Here is a 15259-nt window from a genome sequence, read left to right on the forward strand (position 1 = left end):
GTCTGACATGTTGTTACCTCCCTCAAATATGCCTCTGCAACCTTTCTTCCTCCAGGTCAGCTGTAATTTCTGTCCTATCATTTACTACTGGATACAGAGTTACCTTTGTATTGCTGATATTCCCAGCAGATGTCTTTGTCTGACCCAAGGGCTCCTCACCACCTGTCGCCTTGCTTCCAGGTTTGGCTATAAATAATCCTCCCCTTGCTGGTTTGACTATAAATAATCCCCTCCCCACCCTATTGGATTTTGGAGTCAGCTGGTTCCAATTTAGACAAGGTGGAGCTTCCCTTTCCTTTACACAGTTAGCCCTCCCTCTCTTCATTGTGTTACCCACACAGAAATGCTATCACTGCACAAACTCACAAGTACAGAAATGTATTGGTAGGTCCCTAAATCAAGTCTTTTGCCTGTTCATCTACATTTTCATTCTAGCACTTCTCACATCTCAAAGTTACAGTGCCAATTTGTACAAGAGACACCGGGCTGTGCTTATGGTCAAGCTGACCTCTGCTTGTCTCGCTTCCCACAGGAGGGCCAACATGTCTACCTTGTGGACAAGTCCTACAGGGCACCCTCAGCTACCTACCTTGTACATATGAATGTGCTTGTCGACCTGGGCAGGTCACAGGGCTGTGGTTCTCACCAGCCTCCATCTGTTCTAGGCCACAGAGCCTCTGTATGTGCCACAGTCAGTGTCTGGACATGAAGGCAGACGGGTGTCCTTCTTAGAAACGACCCCAATACAGCTTTCCAGAGACTTCCTGAAGCAGGTTTTGTTGAGGATGTCTAAACTATGTGGATAGGTTTCCATGACCTTGTGAGTTCTTGTGACTGCAGGTTTCTCTCAGCACAGGCACTTTGCAGTTTTACTCAATGAGCTGCAGCTAGGTCCTGACAAACACCTGTCTGAGGTAGCCAGAAACTGTTCCCCTCAAGCTCATGTATCTGGTGCTCAAGGAAACAGGTTTCTCTTCAGCACCTCTCATATAAGACCTGACATTTTAATACACATTCTGCACATTTCAGAAGCAAAGAAATGCATTAAACTCATCTCAGTAGTTTGCTTGTGAACTGTACTGAGGAACATGGTACCTTGGTGTATCTTTACTTGTTTGCCTTTAAAAAAAAGGTAAGATGGAGGAATGCTTTAGTCAGACCAGAGTGGCCAGTGTAAAGTTAAGAGGGAGGCAGTCCACACACCAGCAGCCAGGATTTAAGAGGCTGTCTACTGGCAGCTCCTACAGGAACAAGGAAGAGAGGAAAACCAAACAAGAAACACCCCATCACACCCAGCCCCGCCAAAAAAAACCAAACAAAAAAACCCCAAAAAACCAACCAACTAAAATAAGAAGACAAAAACTAAAACAAACAAAACAAAAAAAAACCTCCCCGACAACAATGACAAAAAACCCCCGAAACAAACAAAAAAAAGCCCAAACAAACAAAAACCCCAAACAAAACAAAACACCCCCCCAAAAAAGCGCCTAGGAGAAGAAGTTAAATCCAATTGAAAGAGGCACATGATTTTTCTTAATGGACTGTCTTCCATAGTTTTGGCACACCACTTCTCTAGGGAGTCTATTTCACATTCCTCTTCTCAGTAGGTAGCTGTACCAAGTGATAAATGCTGTTTCTCAAGGTTTTGGCTCAAGAATGTCCTACAGAGGATGAGGCAGAAAACAGGCAGCACCAGAATTTGACTTGAGAAAATATTCTATGTTTATGGCATCCTCAGGAAAAGCAATGACTGCAGCAGTAGTACTAGGCCACCTGCAGCAATATAAGCAGTAACTGAGAATTAAAGATGAAAGAAAATGCTGACTGATTTTCTCAAAGACATTAAAAACTTGACTGGAGCCAGAAAAAAAGTGATGGATTTGCTGGGGTGTCTTTCACACATCTTCAGTAAAAATTTAGAGTAAAAGCAGAGATTAAGGAGTGTGGAAAAGAGCTGGTGAGAGAAAGCACAGTAAAATCTTGAAAAGATACAGATGTCTGTATGCATTTAATGGAATTATGCCATTTTACATGTAGGGAAGACCTGTATTGGTGCCATGTACTATCCAACCCGGACAGAGGCATTGTGTGATGGGGTTAATGTGGAGAGCGCCAAATGGGGCAGTGATGTCCCTGCATGCAACTGGAGGCACTAATGCAGCATAACTGGAGTAACTGTGTGTGACCTTAAAGGCTGTACATACAAGTCTTGCCTGCAAAACCCGTGAGAATTTTTCCTGCTATGATTATAGACTTTACTAAGTTAGACTCTCACAGAGTTATATAACCCTATGTGGTAGTTAATGATGTGCTGGATGTAAGAAAAATAACTGCAATGTTATTTTGCCCCTGGTATGCTTTGCCTTATAAGGATTAAACCTAGAGCTGATTCACTTGTGTTTTGTGATCTCTATCATGCTGCAATAATAATACTTAGCACTTTATAGCACTTCTCACTTATAAAAAGTGCTTTATAAACATTATCTAATTATTAATCTTCACAACAGTCCTGTGATACAGATATACAGGTCAATTTAATGTTCTCTTTTAATAAACTACTAGTACTTTAGTAAATTGAAAAGTATAGAGCACATTAAATTCACTTAAGAGAAGCAAAAGTTAGTGAACAAATCGCAGCTCTCCCTACAACATTCTAGGTAACAGCAAACTGTCAGTGATTACCACCTCAGAGGTCCACAGAGAACACTCCACATAGAAAATATTTCAATTGTCTAGTTGAGACTCATTGTTTTTCTGGTGATAACATGAATAACATGAAAGCAGAGTGAGTCTACCAAAACAACTGAAGTTCCTTGATCAAGACCACAATATACTAAATTCTACACAAGCAAAATACAGTTCTCATTACCCTACAATGTTGGAGATCTAGCTATAACACCGAAGGGTAAGAGATGGGGAATGGGAGGAAATCAGTACAGTTAAAAAGCAATCACCCCTGCTCATACTGCATCTGCCTACAGAAACGTATGCAGAGCCACTCCACACCTGTATACTCCTCATCTCATTAGTACCCTGTAGCTCTCTCTGGTGATACATCTCAAACTTTAGTGTTTATGATCAAAGGCAGGACAAGAGTTTGGCATTTGGTTAAACACATCATGCAAACAGTCCCATACTAGCTACTGTGAAGAAAATTAACTCTACCCCAGCTAAAACCAGTACATTTACATAATTGCAAACCGAGTTTTCCACAACATCACTGTTTTACACAATGTGTGGCATGGACTTGTCTGTGGGATAAATCAATGCAGGGCAGAAGGCTGCTCTCCAAGGATGAGATGGGCTGCCCCATGCACTGCTGACATTCAGAGTTATGTAATGAGTGAAAAAGGTAGGAGGAAAAAAGAAAATAAAAGACAATTTCCTACTTCAGATAGTTATAAAATTTCCTCAAACAGTTTGGAGTCTACATCTGTTATTTTCATATGACAGTTTATGAGACACAGGACAAGTTTCCTAAAGCCAAGCTTTTCACTCATAGTCATTTATAAACTGTATGTTCCTCATGTGCTCCATGCCTGACTTGGAACCTGGGGTCTGCCTTGCTTGAAGTGATGATCACTCATAAATGCAGCTGAAATCAAAGGGAGTTGTGCTTTCAGCCTACTACCCAATGTTAAATATTGTGAAAAGGACGGGAGCAGGGTGTCTCAAACTGGATTCCCAAATTAGTAGGTGCTTTCAAATTTGATTTACTCTGCCTCAGTCTCTGTCTGTCAAATGAGGACAATAATCTCTCCTCATTTCATGGAGGTGTTGTGAAAATAACTTCATTAATGGTTTTTGAACCACTATAGTGTTGAGTGCTATGCAGAAACCTAGGAAGAAATTAATAGTTCTGTCTCTGGAGCGAGTTCTGAAAAGCATGCAATAAAAAGGGCCCGAAGGCACACACTTAATGGAAGAAAAAAATAAAATATTGGAGTTTATATACTTGAACAAAATATTTTAACTGTTCAATGAGTGAGTGCTGTACTTGCATTATCCAGCAGATTTCATCCTGATTTTAAAATCTCAACTCATAATCTCAGCCTTTATTTGTAAATTACCATGTTTCTAAAAATTTGGATCTATCCAGTTCTCCACAAATACCATAGCACAGAATCCTACTGATGAGCCTGTGACTCAGTAGCATCACTAGGAATATTTAGAGTCACTCTACAGATCTTAATCATTTCAGCTCATGAAATAAGGCAACAATAGCCTTTTTCTCAACAGGAACTAGTGCTTCAAGGAAAGAAGATCACACTTTGACAATAGATTTTGATGGTATAATGAAATAGCAAAAGAAAGATGCAATTCAGAGGAGAAAATGTGCTCAAAATTTTACACAGAACAATACATATTCACTTTCTTTCCAGAAATAACCAGACCATTTTGATCATAGTCTTTCCAAATGTTTTGCCCCAGGAGGAAGCCCAATGTGGATGTTATCAATGCAAATATTTAAAGTTTGTGATGAAATTAATTTTAAAAATCCTGTTTACCGTAATTTATAAGTGAGAATGTTCAGTTAATCTTGATGACAGTCAATATTCTCTGCCTTGCCTAGGATACACAAGCTCACATTGTTCTACACAGTGATTTGCTTGCTGTGCAAGCATCTCTCCTAGCACATCTTCAGTACTGAGGGGGTTTTGCTATTTATTATTTTTGTTACACACTATCTGTTTCTAGGGAAGAATATTCTTCTAGGGAAGAATATTATTCCTCAGCTTCCCTTAAATAATATACAGATGACTAATCACTGTGGCACCCAGCAAAGATATGTCAGGTAAAGTAAACATTCGGAAAAGAATGAACCCTTGAGCTATCCCTGCCAAATACTCTCACCTGGAACTGTCACAATGATTGTGGTGCAACCAAAGAAGGAGCCTTTGCTGACTGGGGAGTTACCTGAATGAAACTACTTGGTGAGTAGAAAAAAGCCTACTGCCAGTTAGTCTAAAGCAGTGCCCTTTAATAGAAATGATAGAACCACAGGGCTGCTGGTCTTTACTATAACAGTGAGACCATCAAATGCATTTCTAAAAACATGAGTGAGAAAAAACTATTGTCTGCTTTACTTCCACTTGCTTCCACTTGTTTCCACTTGTTCACTATGCTTAAAAAGTACAAAAGCAATGGCTGGTTTTGGGCTGAACAACGTTAGGCTAGTATGGTTTATATGGGGCTGGAGCTAAAACTAGAACTGCAGCTCCCCCAACACCAACACAGAAAAAAGGACATCCAGTGCCCTACATCCCTTCTACATCCAGACTTTATAAAACAAGTGTGTGGAATAATGTTTAATGTTAAAGATTCCCAGGGGTAAAAAAAAATCCTGAATATTATTATGTTACTTGCAATATGAAAGAGGATGCAACCTTTTTTAGGTGTGCTGAAACAATATGGTTTAGGTGTGCTGTGGGAGAAACCACTTGTTCTTTGAAGTTTTTAAGAATGGCTCTTATGTGTATATCAAGCCCAACTTCTTATATCTCCTGCCTATCCTAGTGCTGGCTACTCAATCTAGAAAGCAATCTTCCCAAACTTAAAGTAATGTTTGCAATGTCCTCTCCATACTTTCACTTTTTCTCCCTAGCTATCTTACTTTATGTGTTTCTCCTGTATTTTGATACCAAATCCAGTCATCTGAGTAACAATTCTGATGCCCTGAAACCTGTCACACACGCTATGTAAGGATCAAAAGAGGGCCTTGTCTGAATTACTGGAAGTGTGAAGCCTAACAGATCTGGCATGCAGCCTGTGACAGCGTTTAGGAGGCCAACACCCCATCTCCCCCAGAGTCCCCACAGATCTGGGGGACTTGCACTGTACACACAGCCTATAGGCAAGTTAGAGAGCACAGAGGCAGTTTCAGGGACAGCAAATGCCCACAGATCTCCGGACAAAGAGCCTTCCATCCTGAACTTCTTCTGTCAAAACTGAACTTCATCCTGTCACCAACAGATCACTGGTGGAGAACAAAAGAACTCAAAGCAAAATATCTGGGTTAGAAGAGAGTTCACTTTACCTGGCTACAGAACTGACTAGCCAGTTAAATTAACAGTTGAATTAACAAGTTGAAATAGCAGTTGAATTAATACAGAGCCCCTTCACAGCCTGTCCGCAATGCCGCAGTACAATATTAAATACAATACCTCAGAAAAGTAACTGATGTCCCAGCAGTAGGATTAAAAATCCTAATTTGTTAGGGCAAAGTAAAAATACACAAACCAATAAACAAAAAAAGGCAACTTGAAATGGGTAGATTCTTTCTCCTCCTGCCACAATTCCTTACAGTAGTTCTTCATCCACAGCTCCTTGTTATCAGGCCATTGATATTTTCCTTTTCCTGATGTATTCTCATATACTTTGTGCTATAGACAGCAATGCTTTGCTAGGTTCTCTCAGCCATCTGGAATATAGGCCTAGAGAATGCAGCTGGGAGCTGCATATGCACAAATGCCTGTGCTGGAGCTGAAAAGAGCAAATCCACTTCAATGGAGCAATGGAGGCACATATTTGTTGGACAAGAAGAATGCTGTGAGGGATGGTAAAAGATAATGGGAGCTGTGGTTTGAATCTGACACTTATGAGAGGATTAACAAAAGTAATTATGCCCAGCTAGCAACAGTGTCCTCCCAGGTGGGCTGCATCTGACCAATGTTAATAAAAGCTCCTTGGAGCACAGAGTCCAGTATGAATTTTCAGTAATTTACTCTGATATGAAAATATTTCTAACCTGATAATATGCTGCTGCCAAGAATCAGTGAGAGGAAAATATCTCAGCCATATTTGTCAATCAACTCACTTTTGTTGTCTTACATAAACTCAAACTTGTGATCAGATACTTAGTTCTTCAAAGAGCCACCTCTGAAGTACACAATTTAGTAATATACTTCAGAAATATAGCTTCTATTACACAGTAAAGAGAAATGCAACCTCTTTCCTTTTCAGCAATTTGTCTCATTACTCCCAAATTGGAGTAACAATCCCTTAAAAATAACAGAATAAATCCATTCCTTTATTTGTTCTAAAGGCAGAGGAAGAAAACATCTTCCACACTCCTCTACGGCAGGAGATACCTGACTGGAGATTGTAGGGGTGTACATGTCCACAGAAGAGAAAAGGGAATTCACACACAAAACTGTAGCTAAGGAAACAACAGCTTGAACTCCATCTGGCATGTAAGAATGACTTGCAGACCTGGAAGCTTGTGTTTCAATGAAGAGATTCAAGAAAGAGCTGACATAGAAAAAGGCCTCATTTCTAATATACTTTTATGTCTTGGAAGTGGTCTGTCAACATTAGAATGACTTACAGCTATGTGCTGTATTCTCCATATCTGCATGTCTCATTTTTTTAGAGCACAACCGGCATCATGCTTTCCTGATCTGCAGACTGCCAATTTCACTTCAATAAATACTGTCAAAAAATTTCATATAATCACTTGTGTCACTTACCTATGGTGCAAATACGCTTTGTGTCAGATTACCTCCTGTTCAAGAACTCTAGAAAAAAAATCCACACAAACAAAACAGATAGTTAGTAATTAAACTTATTTAAATCATATCTTTTACAGCCAAGTACCCATAAAACCTTCTAGTATCATCTTCCTGACAGGATTCAAGAATAACAAGGACACATCTATAATGAAAAGTGAATGCCTGAGCATCCTGAAATCTATTTCATATTTGATAATTGGTACCTTTCTTCCACTTACAGTTTTCATATTATGCAAATGCTTATATACTGTGAGTCAATGAAGTATAGAAAGATAAGCTTCAAGTACGTTATGGTCAATCAGCATAAACTAGAGCTCAGGATGCCTGGGTCTCCCTGAGCCTTTGGAAACAATCAAGGTTCATGGTGTTCAGACATTGCCTCAAGGGAAACACACATAGTTTCAGTGGCCTAATGCACACAAAGTTATATGAGTTTTTGTAGCAAAAGCATGACCTGCAAAGGCCTGTCCTTCATAAACCAGCTTTCAATAGTATGGTTATCAAATCCAGATTATACTCTATACAGACCCCAAATGTGCCCACATTTCAGACCCTGTAATAGAAACCGTGATTCTTACACAAGAGTATAAGAATTTGTTTATCAATCAAGGTCAAATGAAGTTCAATAAAGGTCCAACTATGAAAGGCAGAACACTATTTCTTGAAAATTCTGAAGCTCTGCAAGACAGAGAAAGTTCAGCAAAGGCTACTTTAGCTGGTCTCAAACACAGTCTGAAGTAGAAGAGAGGGGGACGGAGGGAGGGAGAGAAAGAAAGAAAGAGAGAGAGCGCATCAATCTTTTCTAAAGAGGTGCACCAGTGACAGGATGGGAAATAATCGACACCAAGTTGCAAGAAGGAATATTACAATTAAATATTGTTAAAGCAGGAAAAAAATCATCATTAGGACAGTAAAAAACTAACATGTAGGGCAGAGATACTGTGCAATCCCTGCCACTGGAGATGTTTAAAACTTGACATGACTAGTGCTGAGGAATGTGATCCAAGGTGGCCTTGCTTTGACCTGAGAGCCTCAATTGTTGCTGACTTGACGGAGGGCTCAGAGTCTTCACCTGACACCGAGGTGGAGAGGAGCAGGCCTCTCCTTGTGGTCAGAAGAGACTGAAATCTCCTCTACCATCAAGTAAGTGCAAATTTTAAGCTTGATCTTTTGTTTTGTGTATCAGAATTAATGGTGGTCCAAAGTATGTTAATGAGTAATCAAATAACGGGTAAGTTTTCTGCAGAGAAAGCCCAGACTTCCAGCAGGCAAACTGCCCCATCGTAACAGCATCTTTCACCTGAAAACCACTGTGAAACAAGCAAGTCGCGTGCTATTTCATAGATGTATTAAACTACTTCTTGTTGTGGCTTCCCTAAAACCCAGTAAAAAGTGAGTTTTGGTACAGAATAGAGACAAACACCCTGCTGTGCCTATCTGGTTTCCAAACAAAAGCCCAGGGTGGAGAAAGGGGGAGGCAGTTTAAGTTCATAGTAAGTGTGGCTCTGCTGCTGAAATTCTGGAAACATCACATCATCTCAAATTCATTAAATCAATTTTCAGTTCCTAAATATTCATGACAGATTGCTATACAGGTGGCTTGGATTACCCACTCTTTGTAGGAAAGGGAAAGCTTAGCTAATATTGCCCCCAAAAATCTGAGGGCAGCCTTTGTGAAAGGAGGAGACTCAAGGAGGAAATGAACACAACTTTTGAAGAGGTGGAACACTGAGGCAGACACTGCTCACAGAAAGTGACTTGTCTGTGGTCGTACAGGCTGAAATAAGAGCCAGTTCACACTTCAACCTCTGATATCAGAGGACTAGGTCTCAGTAGGAATCCAGTCAGCATAAGAACACTGAAGAGAACATATTGTCTTATATGGGTTTTATATTTGGTTCTACAAAGAGCTCCAGAGACTGTTAAACACAGAAATCAAACTGAAACGATCAGAATTGAGCAAACTTAATAGCAGATTGAAATTTGTACAAAAGTTTTGAATTCAAGATTACAGTGAATAAAACACTAGAGTGGATGGCAAGAGAGACAACACAGACATGAAATTAAACCACTAAAGGTTTATGAAGCATCTTTCTTTCTCATTGTAAATTTCTTTTGCTACCTGACCTTCATGTTGCAGAGTTTCAGAAACCAGCATTTCACACTATCCATATTTAACAGTGACCCCTACAGAATATTCTCAGTTTAAATAAGAGTTTGTGCTTTCTTGGTTTGTTTTGGGTGTTTTTATTCAGCTGTGCCTTCTGTGAAGTGCCCACCAAAGTACCAGAAGAACCATGCCAGTCTTAGTTTTCAGTACCTCTCCTTTCTTCACCTTCCATGAGTCTTATATAAATTTTCCTGGCTGTAACTATAGGTAGCCTACATCAGGGGATATATTTTCCCTTACATCTTAGAATCTTAAAATTTATAACATGAAATTCAAACCAACATAAATTAGTAATTCAATCCCTATATTCCAATTTAATGAACCAGAGGTTACATTACTTTATTGTTTTGTGCCAGTGGACCAATCATTTGGTTTACAGATGGAATGTAGTTCTTTGTTAATAAATAAATGCATAAAAATAAAGGTATCCTCAATGCAATTATGCTGATATCCCTCAGGAACCAGAATGTAATTATTTAAAATATTATTTTCTTAGATTACTCTCAAGAAAATAAGGAAAGAAATATGAAATTTGTGTCCTTTTAACTTAAACTCATTTTAAGAGCATCAACAGTGATGTAGATAGTCCCCAGTGGCAACTGAGAAGCACTTAGCCAGAAAATTGTTATTGGATTACAGTTCTGGCTTCATAAAATGTGGCTAAAGATCATTTTAGACATCCATGGAATGACCCATTGTCATAACTGGTATGACAAACAAGTGACAAAGTTATTCTACTCAGATATTTTGAGGATTTTTCAGATCCCAACAGTAACTTGGGGCTGTATCAGCCTACACAGTTTTGATTCAATTATAAAAATAACTCACAATAAGAATAATTCTAGCATAAATAATTGAATCTCTCCGGAGGAAAAGAAAAATCCCCACAAACATGTTCATATACTTTCAAGTGTTTCTGATGTATAAAGAATTGTGAAGTGATAGGGTGATCAGAAGTCAATTCCAATTGAGAACTACCTTTCAAACTAACTGGTCTTCTTTATTAAGACAAACAAGATGAAAAGGGCACCAAAGGACACTGCATGATTTTTAACAACGTGCAAACTGAAACCACTTAGATACCACTAAGGTTCATACGATCCTTTTCATTTCATTTTACAGTCTCTTTCAAACAGATGATTTCCTGGATGAGAATCCTGCCTCCCATATTTTAATCTGCTGATAAGCCCCTCCCCCCGCCACTAATGTGACTCTATAGCAGATGCACATGTGCATACTTAAATAAATGCAAACAAGAAATAAAACTCTTCACCTTCACATTTGAGGTCACCAGTGGCCACTGGCAACACAGTAAAAATCAGAACCTTAATCAAAAACCTAACATGGGATTTAATTTCCTCATGTAAGGTCTTTGTCATTTTTCTTCCCTGCCCATTACACAGTATGTCTTTGCTCATATAATTACATAATTAACATCCTCAGCACCTATTTCATCCCTTGTTAATTTTGCTAAATATAAAAACAGACATGCTCAAGGAAACAAACTTGGCAAGTGAAGAAGCATAAACAATTTAAAAGGAAAGAAATAAATCTATTCATATCCTGATAATTGGTATGCATAACTGAGCACTACTAGGTGCTAGTAATCCACATGATGGCCTTCTGACTAGAAGTGCACATGCAAGAACTGGACTGACAGAGATCACCTCAAAGTGTGGGTACAAGGAGGTCTTGGTTTTGTTTTTCTGTAAGCAGTGTTGAGGCTTGTAGCACTAAAGGGCAGGAGGGGCAGTTGATAAACCACACCATTGGTTCAAAACCATTGGTTCCCAAATATTTTTTCTGAAAATCAAAAGGATATGGGATGGGGTGGGTGGGTAGAGAGAGGGAGATAAAGTCACCAGCTAAAAGCCCATAAGATTTTTGCAGTTTATTCCACAGTCCAAATTCACATTTAGCTCCCATTGCTCTATGACTATGACTATCATCCTAATTCAATTGAAGACATAAGTTTGAAGATTAGGGGCCAGCAAATGTTCCTCCTTCACACCTTTGCCATGAAAGAAGAGAGCAAGTAGCAGAAAGTCTTTAGTAATCAAAGAATTGGTAAATTTCCCAAAGTTTTAATTGATTCACCCTTGGCAAGAAAATTGGCAGATTTATTTCTTTCTCCACAGGGTCCAAAAATAATTCTGTCCATCCTTGTGAAAAAAGGAAAATTTCAGATGGTTTCTATTTAGTGGGGTGGCAGAGACCAGATCTTTGTTCATCCTAACATACAGATCTTCACATATAAGACCAGATTTTACTCACAAAAAATTTACTTAGTTCCCCGAATGACACCACCAGGTCATGGAGGGTGATGGTATTAAATGAAAGGAAGAGGATCACTAATTGTTGTTTGCATCACAGACATATATTTAAACTTACTGCTTCCATAGAGGATACTGTCTCTCTATGCAAATGCATAATATAATTTGATCCAGCAGCTTACAAACAGAACTCAAAAGTCCTTCTCATTAGGAGTTAGCATTGAACTTGTTTTGTCACATTCACTAGCCACTACAATCCTGAATTATACCCAGCTTTGTCCCCCGGCGTACTACACTGACCTGCTTATCCCTAGACTTCTGTTTAATTATCCAAAAGTGCACAAGAAAACAGAGAGTTCAGTTTGGACCCTGATGATGTCTCAGCAATTTCTCCCCCCAGCACATACTATTTCAACAGCCAGTGATCACTGGAGTTAAAGTGCATACAAGCAGCTGAATAGGATGCAATTCTTATTCTTATGATGAATATCAGGGTCAGAGGTGAGTGCCAGATAACACATAGCAGATGTGGAGGGAGTAGAAGGAATTCTATTTACTTTGGGTGACCACCTACGTTTCAAGGGAGGTGGAGGGAAGCTAAAACTGCAAGATAAAGACTGTTTAAAGGATGGCGTTGTACAATATTTTGCAGGTACATATTTGCATATAAGCACAAACTGTTGTTGAAATATAAGACACTGTGGCTCAAATTAACCACCCATGGAATGTGACTCTCCATGAAACAAATAGGAGAAATCTTTTGAAAACATACTTTATATCATATGATTACTTCAGCTGATACTAAAAAGTTAAATTTCTCTTTGTGTTGCCTGAATTTCTTTCCATTTCAGAATTTTTTTCAGATATTAGAAGCAATGCAGCCTTACAAAGGGGAAATGGAGAAAGTCTGATTTCAGCCTGAGGGTAGTTCTAGATAGCCACTGAGAAGACTGCAAAATGCAGATGACAGCACATTTACAGTCTTTCATTATGGGACAAGAAAGTGCTGCAAGGTACTGCTAGCTGCTTGGGCTTACATCTTCAGTCCAGACTGTGCAGAAGGGACATGAAACTGCTCCAAACAGACAGGAGGTGATGCTTACAAAGATGATGCATGGAGCTGGAGATCTACAAAAATTCTTCAAGCTGGTGAAACTATCAGCAGCCATTTAGCTGCTCAGCTATTCACAGCCCGTGGCAAGGGATGAGGAAGCTTTCACCTCCGTCCCATCAGCTGTTAACTCCCAAGCAGCAAGGAGGCAGCTACTGTGAGAGACAGGTGGGAAGACTGATCACTTCAGTTATACCAATGAGTTTACTGTACGATCAATGACCTTTGTTGCCCCTGCTCCCTCTTCCTCTCCCAAAGAAATCATGAAAGTCATTAAGCATCTTGATGTTTTCCATATGGATGTTTCTACAAGTTAAAAGGTCGAAGTGGACCAGTTAGGAGAACTTAAAATCATCAGAAAAAAACTGAAAAGGAGAAAGGTGGCAGGGAAAGCAGCAATTTTATAAAAGGAAAAAACAAAACCAAACCCCCCCACCCAAAAACCAAATTAAAAAAAAAAAAAAACAAAAAAAAAACAAAAAAAAAAACCACCAAAACCCCACCCTCAAACTAAACTATCCAGGGACAAGTTGCATTTTCCAACATTCTACAGGCATCCATTTCCTAAACTACTGCAAGCCTTTGTGAAGGCTGTCTCAATAAAGTCTCAGCAAACAAATGGATAGGTTTGGTTGAAAATCTTGCCTCAAATAATTACATATAATTTTTAGAATAGGCCTAATAGTTACATTCATATAATATGATCCAGTCAGTTCTCAAAAATGAATAAATGGGACTGTCATTGTAATTTTTAACTCGTACTTATAGAAAAACTAATAGAGACTAGTCATCTCTGGAAGAACAAATCTCAGAAACCAGTTCAATCCAAGGAGGGAAAACCAAACCAAATAATTCCACCACACAGATGTCCAACAGATAACCTGCTAACTTTCTAAATTAGTTGTTACATTTATTTCTTTACAAGCTTTGATCTGGATGTTGAGAATTCTATCTGTTTTTTTACAGGTGACGTACACAGCAAAGAAGTAAGTTTGGCAAATGGCCTCTGAACTACTCTGAACTCTGAAGATACAGTAGTACAACATTTTTAAAGATATACACAGCCTCATTTAGAAGATGGATTGAAGTAGAACATGGAGGGAAATTTAAGCAGAAAATCCAATAGTTTTCAGTTTTAAGTCTTCTGTGCGATGTACATCTCTTTTCAGGTAATATCAAAGATAATTTTAAAAGATCACAAGTCTTTAAAGCTGAAATTTATTGCAGCATGAAGCAGTCACTCTTTTTCAAAATCAAAACAACCTGCAGAAAGAAGTCTGATATTGCTAAAGTTTGGCTGAAACAAATGAGCAAAATTATAATTATTTCTCAGAAAGTGTTAGGGAATGTATCCCTATCCCTCCACGTTAACTTTTGGTCTACCGCCACACTTCCACTTTGGCAACCAAAGGAATGCTGTGGGCAACATATAAAGGCACGTGTGGCAGTGTGAGGGTTAAAATAAATATTCCTTATCTTTGACAGATGGTTAATTCACTGTCATTATTACTAAATTCAATTGCTCAATAACTTAGATATGACAAACGTGTGTAGGAATATATGCCAGTACACCTTTCTAGGAATCCCAAAATGCAATGCTTCTTCCATGCTTTCACCATACATCCTCACACTGAGTGTGACACTTTGAAACAAATGTAGGCTTTCTGAGCTCTTCAACTCCCTCCTGCCACCCTTTCTACATTAGAGAGGGATTCTAGAGAGTTACTGTGTCTCCAGACCCAGGATGGATAAATGGGCTTGGCTAAAACAACTATTTTCTAAGTATGTGTAATGCAAGCCTAATATATATTGTTTCAGGCCTAACTTTTCCAATTCTGTGGTGCAAGTATCACCACTTAAGCAATCACAGGGAGCTAATTTGCAGACAAGGTCACAGTTTGACTGGCACTGAGTGCTAGTAGGTCTGCTTAAAAGTTGTCCGGAATGGCTTTAAAACAGATCATGTCTAACTTAACATTTATATAAATGGTGAGCTGTGCACCCACTTCTACCACACAAATAAAGATTCACAGTGAGGCCACTCTAACAAACTGCCATTCTCTCTCCATTACCATCAGCTATTACAAACCCAGTCCATTTTACATGGTGACAGGCACAAACATATTTTGGCAAATATTTTTAAAAAAAGAATAACAATTAAAAAACCAATTCCTTTTACCTTCCTTGAGTTGGT

The 15259-nt window shown here is 38.9% G+C and overlaps 1 long non-coding RNA gene across 50 annotated transcripts in view; it reads right to left on the reverse strand.

Annotated features, from left to right (window-relative positions):
- The window catches only part of LOC119703709, a 496218-nt gene that overhangs the window by 162358 nt on the left and 318601 nt on the right, over positions 1 to 15259 (reverse strand). For all 50 annotated transcript variants that reach the window (XR_005257713.1, XR_005257735.1, XR_005257725.1 and 47 more), the window contains one exon: positions 7470 to 7517. This is a non-coding gene — a long non-coding RNA (uncharacterized LOC119703709). The remainder of the gene's footprint in view (positions 1 to 7469; positions 7518 to 15259) is intronic.

The sequence above is a fragment of the Motacilla alba genome, chromosome 8 (assembly GCF_015832195.1).
Source record: "Motacilla alba alba isolate MOTALB_02 chromosome 8, Motacilla_alba_V1.0_pri, whole genome shotgun sequence".
Lineage (NCBI taxonomy): Eukaryota > Metazoa > Chordata > Aves > Passeriformes > Motacillidae > Motacilla > Motacilla alba.